The 14,402-nt window shown below is 28.9% G+C and overlaps 1 protein-coding gene across 2 annotated transcripts in view; it reads right to left on the bottom strand.

The window, feature by feature from the left end:
* Positions 1-13,591, bottom strand: part of LOC111037062 (RYamide receptor-like) — a 98,614-nt gene extending 85,023 nt beyond the window's left edge. For both annotated transcript variants that reach the window (XM_022319421.1, XM_022319422.1), the window contains exon 1: positions 13,383-13,591. The gene's annotated coding sequence lies outside the window, so the exon portion shown is untranslated. The remainder of the gene's footprint in view (positions 1-13,382) is intronic.
* Between the last annotated feature and the right edge of the window lie 811 nt (positions 13,592-14,402).

Here is a 14,402-nt window from a genome sequence, read left to right as displayed (position 1 = left end):
CATGTCAGATTTACATTTTAAACTTCAGGTAATCAGCTTTTCACTAAATAGTAAAATAGTGAATACTATAATATTCGGGTTTTGTCTTAGGTTAAATCTTTTTTTCAGAATAATGTAAATAACATTTATTTAATTAGTTTCATTATAATATTTTGATGAACATACGAAAGTCACCGATCGAAAATAAAATATTCAAAATACAAAATAAACAAGTACGCAAACAAGATATATTTGACATATTATATCCACTTTTTTTTGTAATTTACTACTGCAATGGATGTATATGGTTCAAACCACATTCAGCTATTAGTTTATTCTATGTGGAATATCCAATATCAAACATAGTTTATACCTACGTTCAGAGTTGAGGCTTTATAATCATTAAAAGTTTGGTATTGTGATACCACCTATGTAGAAAAATGAAAAAATATTTTATATCCTTTGAATTTCGTTCGTCTACATCACCACTTCTATGCCACACTTTGGAAACTTTGTACGTTTATGGGTATAAATAAATTTTTAAAAACATTTTTTTAAATATTCGTCAATATTAAAAAAATAAAAAAAAATTTTTGAACTTCAAATACAACTACAATAAAATTGTATGGGTTAGAACACGATGGGTTTCAATCTATCCACAAGTTGGCACACGTAAAAAATCTCAGTTTGAGGAAAAAAAATTAGAATATATAAAAAATATTTTTTACATTTTATTAATATATTATGTATAAAGTCAATAAACGAGTGTACGATAATCACTGTCAATACAATGAAGCCCGATATTGATCTGTTTTATCGTTAATTCAAAATAACACAAAATTCTCTATTAAGTGTACATAAACAACATTAAACAACTATATTAGGTAAAATTACAATTTTCTATAAAACAAAAAATGATTATATTATCCATAAAATTATTCAGATCCTAATTAAACAAATCTTTAACTAAAAACCGTAGACACCTATTGTAACGGTACCTACTAGTGTATACTAGCTACACATTTTGAAAATAGTATTATTTTCAAAATTTGTGGGTGGTACTCGGACATAAGAAATTGAGACCCACTGCAGGTACTATTGAACGGTGTTTTAATAACATAATATGACGATTTCATATTTAAAGCTACAAAATCTTACGGCGATGACTCACCCATCATCGTCTGCAGCACGGGAAACATTTGAAAGGGAAAACACTGAAATACACACAATGCTACAGTATTTAGAACACCAGATTGTTGTTGTTGTTTTTTAATTTAAATATACTCTTTCTGTTTACAAAACAAAGACAATAAGTAGGTTATCAGAATAACAGTACAACACCGCAGTTAAAATAATAATAATAATAATAATATATTTAGTAGGTATGTTAAATTATTTTGCATAATTTGTGACAGACTTGTAATTTATGTAGACATGGCCGCACACTGGCCCACCCATGACACTCTATTACTAGTTTCAATTTGATTTACAACAGCCGTATTTACTAACCAATTCGATTTGCTCATCAAAGTCCAAATTTAATTTTTTTTTCTGCAGAGGCTGTCGTTGATTCATTTAATTCAATACATTTCAAATTTCAGAAATTAATTCAAACTACTAATTATTTTTTATAACTATAAAAAATAAAACATTTTACCAACAATTATGATTTATACTACCTATGCGTTTTTAAATTAAAAAAAATATTTTTTTTTATAAAATATTATGTTTTTATTTAGTCTGACTTAAACGAAAATCTGTTTTAAATGGAAATTTTCTACGGTTTAATGATTTCGTTTTATGTATATTTTAAAGTATAAGATAATTTCTTTCCACTAATTAAATTTTTTCTTCAACCCTCTAGAGATTAGGAGATTGCCCGACAATACTTCTGTAGGAGAACTTCAGTCAAGAAACCAATTAATAATTTGATTCAGTCGTCCAAAAGTCATAATGATCAGAAAAATATAGAACAAATAAAATGTTTTTAAAGTTTTGTTTTTTTTTTAAATTTTTTTCATGGGTGTGAATACTTCAAAACTTATTTGTTGTATTTTATTAACAACAGCTCTACAATATACCTTTGTGATAATATTTAATTATTAATAAATACAAAAGACGAGTTTAGTGGGTGACATAAATGTTTGTTTTTGATTCGAATGTAATTACCTATCTTTTTTGTTCTAATATTAATTAATGATTAACAAAAGGAAACTGAACATTATATCGAGATAAACGGACAACATATTTTGCTTTGTTATTATAAAAATTAAATAAAAGTATCAAACTCAGAATGTCAGAAAGGAGATTTAATTAGAAGAGGATAATTGCTCAGTTATTATTATTTTTTAATCTTTATTAAAAATGGTTATTTATACATTTAAATGACATAAACAACCTACCAGGAATTATACTCATTTAACATCAAACGCAACTTTCCTTCACACTAAATGTTTGCAGTTAATTAAAATCAAATCAAAAGTATTTATTATTCAATTATTTATGCCACAACAATGCGTTATTAAAATTTTGTAGCAGATGTTACAAATTTAAAATTATGTCGATGCCATAATTATATGATATCCTAGTTTGATGTGACAACATATTAGTGTTTTTTTCATAGTGTTTTGTCAAAAAAATTGTATTCCGGCACATATCAACAAACGATTTTCAGTCAGAAATATTTTTTGAATGTGACGATTCACTATTCTCAGCCGTAAAAAGGCAATACGACTCTGACCTAAATAAATAAATAAGACACACACATTGTTGTAACACCAGCGGGTCCTTCACTTAGCTCAGATTCTCAAAGCGAGTTTGAAAATGTGAAAAATTATAGAATACTAAAGTAGAATCTTTTTTGAATTGTATTCGTCCTAACAGTTATATTTTTTTTTGTATTCCAAAATTGATTAAATATTTAAATCATCTGTTTTAGAATTTCATTAAAGGCAAAACATAATTTCATTCGGCCCGTACGAATTAAAATGACGTGTTCGCTATAATATTACTCTGGTCAGGGATTCTTTGTCAGCCATTAATTATTAAATTATTTGCAGTTTCACTTGTACATTATATTTTGGTAAAACGAATTAATGTTATTTAACCAGTCATTCAGATAACATAACATACAACACACTAGCTTACTGTATTATCTTGTTTTAGTTCTGTTAGTTGTGTTTAACATTTAACAACCTAATCATGTTTCATCATCCAATATTATTAAGTCAATTGAAACAGTCAACAACTTCCGTTGGTTGTATATTAATTATTAAATTCAGTATACCTATGCCAAGTCTGTCACGTTCATCAACAATGTCAGTTTCCTTCTTGGCTGTCAGTTGCAAATGTTGAGTACGTATATTAGGGTTAATTTAAACTTTGGAAAAATAAAGTATTGGTGACATTCGAATAATAATATTAGAAATTAATATTCTAGAAAGTAATATTTCTGAGAATAACATTTTTCTAAACCACTTTTTTTTGTTTTTTGTCAATACCTAGTGAAAATAAATTCAAATTTTAAAATAAGTTAACACAAATCATGGCGCGTTCCAAAAAACCGAAAACTAAGAGTATACCAAAACAGATTATAAATCATAATTTCCAATTCTCAAATCTAAAACAACAAACTAGTAACTACACATAAATTCTACACATAAATTCATGTATAAAAAAAAATAGAAACAATAATAATCAATATAACATCGTCGTGTTTCGTGAATTTAAAAAGATTCAAAAGATTCATGTCAAAAAACAATAAGTTGTACTTTATATATTATGAAGTATACTTTAAAAAGTACTAAAATGGACCAATGTATCAAAAATCAATCCTATTGCTATTGGAGAAAAATCGACTTCACTAACTTTGGTAAAAAACAAACATTCATTGTTTTGGTGGATTCGAGTGGTTAATGGACGTCGGTAATCACCGGGAGACTAAAAATATTCGAAAACTATTCAGTCTGGCGGTGCTGACTCAAATAAAATCATTCATTTATATTCCAGCATAAATATTCGCAAATTCAACATTTTATTTTTCGTTTTTATTTTTACTTTTCAATCGTAACACCGCAGTGGTAACACCTATTTCGCTGTTGAAACAAAATAAAAATAAAAATACTGTTAAGACATTATTCGTTTGTTGTTAATAATTATTATTACTTATGTGTTTCTCCCTGAATATCCTCCCGATTAGGTAACGCAAAGTAATCATATATATTAATTAATTTAAACGCATATCCTATTAAATATTGAATGAACAGCGTAATATAATAATTTAATATAGTGATTACATAGGTACCTATAAGTCGTAGGTTATTTATCTTGACACATCAAATTACGTTTCGAATTTATTGTAGTGCACATGGAAACCACAGGTAAAACGATTATTTTATAACAATAAAATAAATATTAATTATATAACAATATTTACTTGTTAGTGAACGTTAAGACTACAATTAATCTTTCTCTAAGCAAGTTACATACACAATAGTAATATCATCTCTAGGGACACATTTACAAAGAATGATGATGTTGGAATGTTTCCCCGTGACTTATTTCATATTTATTTATCACGTATATTATTATCACATTTAGTGCAACTGCAAATATTTTCCGAGTATATCAAACAGCAGGTCAAAAATATTGAACGTTATCGCTTGTATCCATTATGATATTATGATATTATGAAAAAAAATATAAATCGACATTTACAATAATTAAATTTATTATGGTTCAACGAAATGTGTCTGAAAATGTTCGAAGCGATAGTATAGGTAGGTGTGTAATAATATTAATGTTATGTTATTGAATAAAAGTGGTAAATACTAACAGTACCTAGTTATTGTAAATTCCAAAAAAACATTATTCGCATTCGATTATAATCGAATATATCGTTGATAGTCGTTATATCCATGCAAATCGACAGGTTTGAATATTTCTCTCGAAAAAGCCTGGATAGCAGATGGGCTATTTTATGGCCCCGACGAAGTTTATGCGTTCCGCCAACGTTTACCTCGAGCTTTTCGACCAAAATGTAATAATATTTTTATATTGCCTAGTTCGGTAGGCGACAAAATTGACGATATCCTACAAGTGTCTTTCTTGGATGCCGCTGTAAGTCTCTCGTCTCCGAAATGACCCACTTCGTGAATCTCATGGTTACGTTCTATAATCATCGCTTAGAGTACCTCAAAAACCTCTGTCGACCAAATACAATATTATTGTCATTCATCTCACATACATATTTTACGACATTTTCAGATTATCGCACTTCCTAATACAATGGAAATTGTCTATAAAGTCTTCAGTTCTATTTCTTTAGCCAAATAAGTTTCCCACAATCCTTGAAACGTATACATCAATAAGCCGTTTTCAATTCGTTCTCAACACTTATTTATCGAAACAAATAAATTAAAATGGACTTATATTGATCCGATAACTAATGAGTAGGGTTCGGGACTTAAAGCATAATTTTCTTATTCTTTTTATATGACGCATACAATTTAGCAGAATTCTATACAAATGGATATCGTTAAGTAACTATACAATTAATTCAAACACGAAATTCGAAAGATTATATTTTTGGTTTTTTTTAATTCTTTTTACTAGTTTTAGTTTTGTCTGTTTTTATTTTATATTTTATACACGACACAGGTGGTAGCCACCAAGAAAAACTAATTGGTTTTTGTAGTCTTAGGGAAATGCACTGAACACAGCCACATAAATACCTTTAGTGTTTTTCTTATATAAAATAAAAAACTTTAAAGTCTTCGAAGGGAGACCCTTTTGGAGTTTGAGGGGGTTACCATTTTTGAGATCGTTTTTTTTTTTTTTGTTTGTTATAGTTTATTTTTAAGTGTTTATTTGAGTGTCTGTAATGAAGTTTTTTAATTGCTAATTTTATGATTTTAGGTGCTTAAAGTCCCGAATCCTGCTGTTAATAAGTAATCGCCAATCATTATTATATCAAAAATCCGATTTGGTTTTGTTGAGTGAAATATTTTAACCGTTTATGTAAATATACTGAGTGTATACCGAATGGTATTAATGGATATTGGACAAGCGTTTTACTCTGGATCCTTCGATTTATATAAAAACAAATTTCATTTTAATTTTCGTTGTCGTTATTTGGCTTAAATAAAATAGGTGTAAATAATGGAAAAAAATATTATGTAAACGCAGCACGCTACTAGATATTTTCCTCATCGAAGAAAATGTATGAACCATAAATATGTTTAAAATAACATGATATAATTTTTATTGCGTTTCTATGACAATAAACAAATTGTTACGCAAAATCGGTTAGAGTCAGAAAATCAAAATATCTGTACTCAGTCTAAAAACATTATTTTATGTAAAAAAAAAATACTGTAGTTATGGCATTATGATTTACACTGTTTACGGTTGTTGGTTTTCATCTAATAAACTAAATAACGAATAACGAGTTAATATTTTTGAATGACCAATTTAGGAAATCTGGATGTTTTCGGGGACCTTCAAAATTGTATGTGCATTTTTTTCCTAGCTGTAGAGCCAAAAACAAAAAAATTAAAACAAATGAAAAGCTCATATTTTTAAACTCTCCATCAAATATTGTAATTAAAAAATAAATTTTCTGTCCGGATAAAGTTCGTCCTCCGTCGTTTGGTGACCCCCGATGTCTACCTACCGGCAGTTATGTATGACGTGTACTACAATATGAATACGTTTCATTTTATTAGTGTAACTATGATACATTTGTCATATTTTAACTATTAACTAACTACCTGTCAAACTTAGTTGTGCTCAGGTGATATAGGTATCTGTAGTTGTAATAATTTAAGTACTGTCTTGGATCTAATTTTATGTTCTGCTATAATTTATGCACATTTTAATCAAATTGAACAAAAACGATTTTTTTTTAATTTGTCGAAAATGTCATCTATAATATGCGTTGGAAATTGAACAGCTTCTATAACACATTTTTGTTGAATAAGAAAGAATACACTTCGCATACCAAAATTCCATTCATCTCAAATGCATCACCTGACTGGTATTTTTCATTTAGTTTCAGGCGACGATAAATAATTTTAACAGGCTATATTATGCAAATTGTTTACAAATAGGTAATTATTTTAAGATAAAATTATAAGATAGGTAGTGTTTTTCAGACGATCGTTTATTGAATCTAATTTTCCGTAGGAATTAACGAAATATATTGTAAAATCAAAGTGTAATTATAAAACTTAAACATTAGGTTAAAAATACACAGATAAGTGTATATTACTACTGAAGAAAACTATGTTACTTTTAAGTAGGCATAATATTATTTATGATTCAGAAGTCTGAAAACTACACTAACTACGATTTGCCAACTGTCAGTGATGGAGAAAACTGAGTGTATAGATTATACATAGTACATATAATATAATATAATTAATTATAATTAGTTCCAGTATAATTAATGTCTAAAATATAGAAACGTTAAAATAAGTCTTAGATTTTTTATACCAACAGCTTTATTTTATCAAGGACTAGTCCCCAGGGTAATAAATTTAAAAATACTCTTATTATAACTAATCGAGATAAATTAATGTTGTAATTAATAGAAATTTAAAAAAAAATATACAAGACAGTTGGGCCCTTCGTCGGAAGGAATAATTTATATTATATTATTTAATTATTCTGCTGATTCTTCATTTTTCGGTTGAGTGCCTTTTGAATGTTGGACACTGACCAGAGATTTTGGCCAACTGGACTGTAATAAATGTCCGAAATTCTAGACCAAATAACAATAAAATATGTGTCTTTCAAGTTTTTGCTCTACACAATAATCCCCGAAGTCAGATATTAACTTCCTCCGAAATTTTAATTTTGGAACATTTTAAACCTTATAATTATTGAGCTGGTTTAGCATTATTTTATATTAATATTCATTAAACGAGCTCTAGAAATGTTCACTTTGCACAAAACGCATTAACGAATAAATGTTTTTTAAGTACCAATCTTATTATATCATAGTAAGTTGTTAAAATGTATAGAAACGTTTCCGTTTTTAAATTTGGTTTTATTACATGGATACGTTTTAATATCAATTGCATTTCGAGGACACCAATTTTAGTTAGTTTTACTCGGAGGTAACGGCATAATCATGAACTCCAAGAACTGTTTCAAAGACCGAATATGGTAAGTATATCGCAAATCATAAGTAGGAGGTGGACGTGGGCCGTACACGAGTGGCGTATAACAGGGTCTATAGTTGGAACAACAATTTATCGAGGAGAACCCGGTCGGCAAGAGACAAATGGGAAGACCACGTTTACGATGGGAAGACTGCGTGAAAGCGGAAGCAGGAAGGATCCGACCAGAAGTACCATGGAGCATAGCAGCGGAAGGTATAGAGATGGATGGAGAGAAATTTGTTTGGCGGTAGTATGGTCTCAATGACCGAAAACGATAAAAAAAAAAATAATAATAACAGTAGTACCTCTGCGCGCATACCGCAGTTATTCATGAGCGGTTGTCTATAATAAAACGAAAATATAATAATAATCGATTGTGTATCGATTTACACTTCATACGTTCTGTTTGAACAGTGAATACTTTTATATTGAGTAATCAATGTACAGGTTTTTTTATAACGGTTGTTCAGGAAAAAAAAAAGATATTAAGTATTGACAAACACAACAAATTAAACTAACATAATATTTGCGAAACGAGTAAAAAAAAAAAACAATACCCCAGATAAAATAGTCCTAAACATTATATAATGTACAATATAATAGGGTAGTGGTCATTTTTTTTTTACAAATATTTTTCAACTATAAAGCATAATGTGATTATTCATAAAATATGCATGATATTGTTTTAGAGTTAAGTGGTCCATAAAATGAAAACCCTTGCGTAAAATAATAAATGACATAGCGCAGTGTGTTGTAAATGAATGGTCACATAAGTTTAAAATAATATAACGTATTTTTTTTTATTATTATAAATTATGAATATTAATTATAACTAAGGTTTTACCATTTTAAAACTATTAAAAAATATAAACCATGTGTTAATAAATTTTTATAATCCCGTATAATGCCTACTGAAAATATTATCTATTGTTAGATAAATAATAAATGAATACACTATGCATACCTTACACATATTTTATTATTATATTTTTTTTATTATTTTAACTAGTGAACTCATTGGCCCTCTAAAAACTTTTAATAAATAAACAAATTTATAATTTATATTTTATCGTTGCATTATTCGTATATCATTTTATTTTCGACCTTTTTTTTAGACCTTTGTAATAAAATATGTAGGTTCCTACCTTAGATATTGCTTAAAGTTACCATCTAAATTTGTCATGGGCATGACATTTAATAATAATTTATTGGTGAACCATTCTATTTTCATATAGATATTTTCTGAATTAAAAAAAAAAAATTAAAACTTATTAATTGTTTGAATTTAGTTTTGCGTTTAAATTTTACAGTGCACTAACCGTGATAGTTGAATAAAATACCTGATGTACTCTTTCTGTCTGAAAATATAATTATAAAAATTACCGAAAATTACAAAATTATAAAACCATCCTTCATGCAGGTATAATATGTCATTGTGTTATTGTAATATTGTATTAAGTATTGCAACACAACTCTCTACTGTAGAACTGCAAATATTGTACATATTATCTTTAAAAGGTGTTTTTTTGCATCTGTATGTCAAAAAGTTCTTTAAAAAAAAAAATTGCGTCTAATGGCGTTAGCAACATGTTTAATCTAAGGAAAATAATAATGAAAAAATAATAATAATATTATAGTTTTTTTTTTTTAATTTAATTTTTGTGGATACAATATTATAGTTAAATCAATAAATGTACACAGTTCACATTAATTATTCATAGTTTTCGTTCTACTCAAATGTTTCATCAGTTTCTCGTACACAATGATACTTAAAAGTTTAAATAACAATACAGATTGGAGTTACTAATTATTTATGTTCATACCTCATCCGACTTTAGTATGGTTTTTTATTTTTTAAGTTAAAGAGATGGTATAAAAAATAAAAATATAAACTTATATTCGACAAATCCGCATTTACCTCTCTTTCATCATTAAAATTCTAAAACTGTTTGTCCGAGCTCGTCAATGTCTGAATATCTATGTATACGGAACAAATATCATTTAACAACTAGATCATTCAAAATCATCTAAAACTTCTGAGTAGTTACGTATAAATGTCACTAAATGATAATGTGATGTGAGGAAATTGTTTTACCTTCATGCGTGTTAATGCATCTCCGAACTTTGGGATCGATGTGTCTGGTAAAACATATTTTGTTTAATACGGTTATTATCAGGCTTGTAGTTTTTGTTTTTTAGGGAGTGTTTTAATTTTATATTTAAATTTAATTTGGTGGGTTAGGAGGAGAGAGGGTGAGGGATTAACACACTGTTCACACGCTGTAGTAATCAATCTTCATAATAATAATAATAATAATAATAATAATATCAAAATATATGAAATAAAACCATATGACAACATGTTTTTTTTAGATACCTGAAGCGTATAATAACATATTAAATATATTTTTTTACGCGAAAACGGCTAACGAGAATGTTGTTAGAACATCCAAAACACTCCGCACTGGATAGCTATTACTCTACCTACCTATTTACATACGAGTTTTTATGAAAAAGAGTTTTTGTTCAAATGTCAAGTCAATCAAAAGTTATATTCACAACAACTTTAATGTCAAACACCTAAATAATCGATGGAAACCTCGTTTCTATAATATAATATATCAAAACCGTGCAGTTGTTAACAACAACAAAACTCTATGTACTCGTATTATAATATTATGGAACAGTCATTATATTATTATTTTGACAAATATTATGTTTTCTGAAATTTTGAAATACATTGACTTTAAAATACATTCAAACTCATTACTATTCGACAGTGTATCGCCGTTTTAACGAAAACGTTATTTTCAAAATATCAATTTGAAAATAAAAACTTAGTTATATGGTCGAGTTATTAAAGTGATGTCTTGTTGTAAATCCAAAAAATTATCATCATCATTATTATCCACTCAAGAATCTGATATGTATTAAAAAGTAAAAATTAAATATCATCTATTTCCGTAACTTAATTATTTGTGACTTAAAGTTTAGTCTTATAACTAAGTACTCCCTTATAAAAGACTCTGCAAAGACTTTGGTATGAACTTCTCGTTAAAAACATCATTGTCGTGTGACCACTTAGTTTGAATCTCTTGTATTCATCATACAAGAAAAACAAGCGACAAAGGAAGACAGTCAAGTTTTAACTCAGTTAAAATGAATTATATTTTAAAATATGAATTTGTGTTCATTTTCTTCTTTTGTTAAAAATAATAATTATTTTATATGGAAAGAAGAATGTGACATACAGAACAATTTAAAGATAATGTAATGGTATTTTCGTGAAAAAAAATACTTTTTAGAAATTGTTAACGTTGAGATTATCATAATGAAAAATGTTATCTATGTACAACATATTATTTGGATGAAACAGATATAATTCTTTTATTTTTTTCAATTTACAAATTAAATATTTTAGTTGATTTGCTCACACAAAGTACTGTAAACCCATGAAACTTTCAACGTTTAAATGTTAAAAAAACATAGAGCGGCAGCGTACAATAAGAACAAGGACAAGGTAGGTACTTACTTGAATGCGATTAGCAGTGATGTGATGCATAGATACGCAATGTAACTATCAATAGCGGAACACTGTCGATTACTATTGTTTAAAATTCAAAAATCAATCGTAAAAGTATGATCGCAATCGCAAACCTTAATAGTGTAATAATGAGACGTGACGACCGAAGGGGAAAATATATTAGAAACATATAAGTCGAGTTCTTAGAAAAACAATGATACAAGTAGGAAAAATTAAAATACTGCATACCTTAGACTACTTGTAAAATATCGATAAAAATGTTTTCGTTTAATAATGTTCCCGGTGGATTTTTTTTTACCATGTCCAAATAAATGTTACAAACATTATAATACACTATCATTATGTATATTTTTATTGATTCTTCAACTTATTTTCTTCCCCTAATCAATTACATTAATAAATGTCAGTCAGTAAATAATGGTAAGGTCTAAGCCATATTTTCGTTCAAATATTTCATGTGATTTTTAAAACTGCGTGCTAACTTCAAATGATTGCATTTTTCTGCTTATGAAATGAAATTAATTTTAGAAATTGTAATAGTTTATTTAATGTTGTGGGTACATAATATTATAATAATGTAATGGCTAATGGGTATATGAGGATTTTTATTTAGTGGTTGAAAAAATTATTTTCTAAGCAGAACATAATTTTTCTATATAGTATCAATATCAATATAGTGTATACGGATAATTATAAAACTACTTTCGTTCAAAATATCAACTCTAGTCAGGAGTTTATTTCGTTAAAAAAAAAAAATTAAAATACTGAAATTTTAATTTATACTTAAATAAATTTGTATTCAAAGTGTAGAACTATAATATAATATATGCAATTTATATTTATTTATCAAGGGGAAAAATATGAGTATTTTCTTCGAGCATTTTTTTTTTTTTTTAAAAGATCTAAGCTTCTCGATTGAATTCTATAAAAAAAATTTGCATCTAAATGGACACAATCTCGTTATGATGACTACTAAAACCGTTGGTCACGACATATTTTATCAATTATCACAGGTGCCAGCCTACAAAAATTACGAACAACCTTCTAGGAATTACACAACCGAGACACGAACAGTAGCTATTTGGAATCATAAAAAAACATCGTTCTGGTTTTGACAGCCGTCCGTCAGTACTAAATGTTTTATTTTTTTCTGCCAATTATATCCTAGAACTACATACAATCAAAACCTTCGATGTATGATTGAAAGTATAAAATATTATTCAGTCCACAATCACACATGGTAATAATAATAATAATTTATTCAAGTGAATAGAATAATAAATTTAATAAATCGATTTAAAAATACTTGTGATAATAATGATATATATAATACACTATAACTTCCCCCCACACAGTGCCAGGCTAAAGACCTTAGTAGTTGAAACCTTAATCCAAATAGAAAAAAAAATTCAGTACAGGTAGTCTTGTATTTATTGAGTACTACATATTAAATAATTTGGGGGTACGTTTAAAACCACTCCTAAAAGATGAAAAGAAAACATATTTATCGACATTTTCGGGTAATTTGTGCTGTGTAGTATATACTTATGTTGTAAGACAAGGAATATATAACAGTTGACATCATCAAACCTTTAACGAAGAGGGGGGGGGCGACTTGCAGTTGTGTCATCAAACGGATTCACCACCTCGGAATAAGGATTTAATATCGTACAACTATTATCGTTATCACTTACCGTCACAGACATCCTCAAAATTTTTTTCTACTAAATCGCGTAGACGCCACACTCTGTCTGACGACGCTGCCAACACCGACTTAAAGAGATGTCATTGTCATCGTTATTGTTATTGTTGTTGTTGTTGTTGTTTTACGTTAAATTCACGCGGACGGACGCGGGTGGACCGGCCAAAGTCGCGATATGTTCGACGACTGCCGCCTAAGAGGGCCGACCGACATTTAAACGGTTTTCGTCTCCCTCCAAGCGCGAGTATAGGTACCCGCCGCGCCGCCGTTACGCACCGGGATTCGAATACTTGCGCAAAGGTCCGCTTTGCCCGAGCGTCTGAGTGTTCGCCCGCTATGGGGCCCAAACGATGATTTTTCCCCGCGTTGCCTGTGTAACTTGCATGAAATATATTATTGTTGCATTAATATTTCGTTTCGATTTTATTCCGCTTACATATAGGTATTATGTACTGCGGCTAAGCAAGACGAAAATAAAAACATAAGACATCGGTGACAGCTGCCACGGACGATCTGCTGCAGTCTCACCTGCCCACACACAAACACACACGTCAAAACGGTGTTCGCAGACAAAGTTAAGCCTTTGCGCATGCTCGAAATACAAGGGTTAAACGATTGTAAGTTATATGATGAGACAGTTTAGTCTCATATGTCCCACAACGCGTCAAGCAGAGTTCGGAAATAGGTATCGAGCACTGAGCAATACACCTATGGTGACCAACTTATAGAGTGTACCCTAATTTTGGGGAAACTCGGTGTACCTATATGCATGCCAATTATATTATAATATAAGTCACCCTTAAGTGGAGTCTCCGCTACAGTCAATGACGCCCAAACAATATATTAAATCGACACGTCACTTGGAATATTATAGTAAATAGTATTTCCACCGCGGGTTGTGCGTCCGATGAAAAACACATTTTCCACTTTGAACCGTAGTATTATACTTAATTATTGCACAGCACCTCTCGACTACGTAACAGAGTAGGTACTTCGATGGCCAATAGAGCCA

Source organism: Myzus persicae, unplaced genomic scaffold (assembly GCF_001856785.1).
Source record: "Myzus persicae strain clone G006 unplaced genomic scaffold, MPER_G0061.0, whole genome shotgun sequence".
In the NCBI taxonomy this organism is placed as follows: Eukaryota; Metazoa; Arthropoda; class Insecta; order Hemiptera; family Aphididae; genus Myzus; species Myzus persicae.
This window is presented reverse-complemented; position numbering and strand designations above follow the sequence as displayed.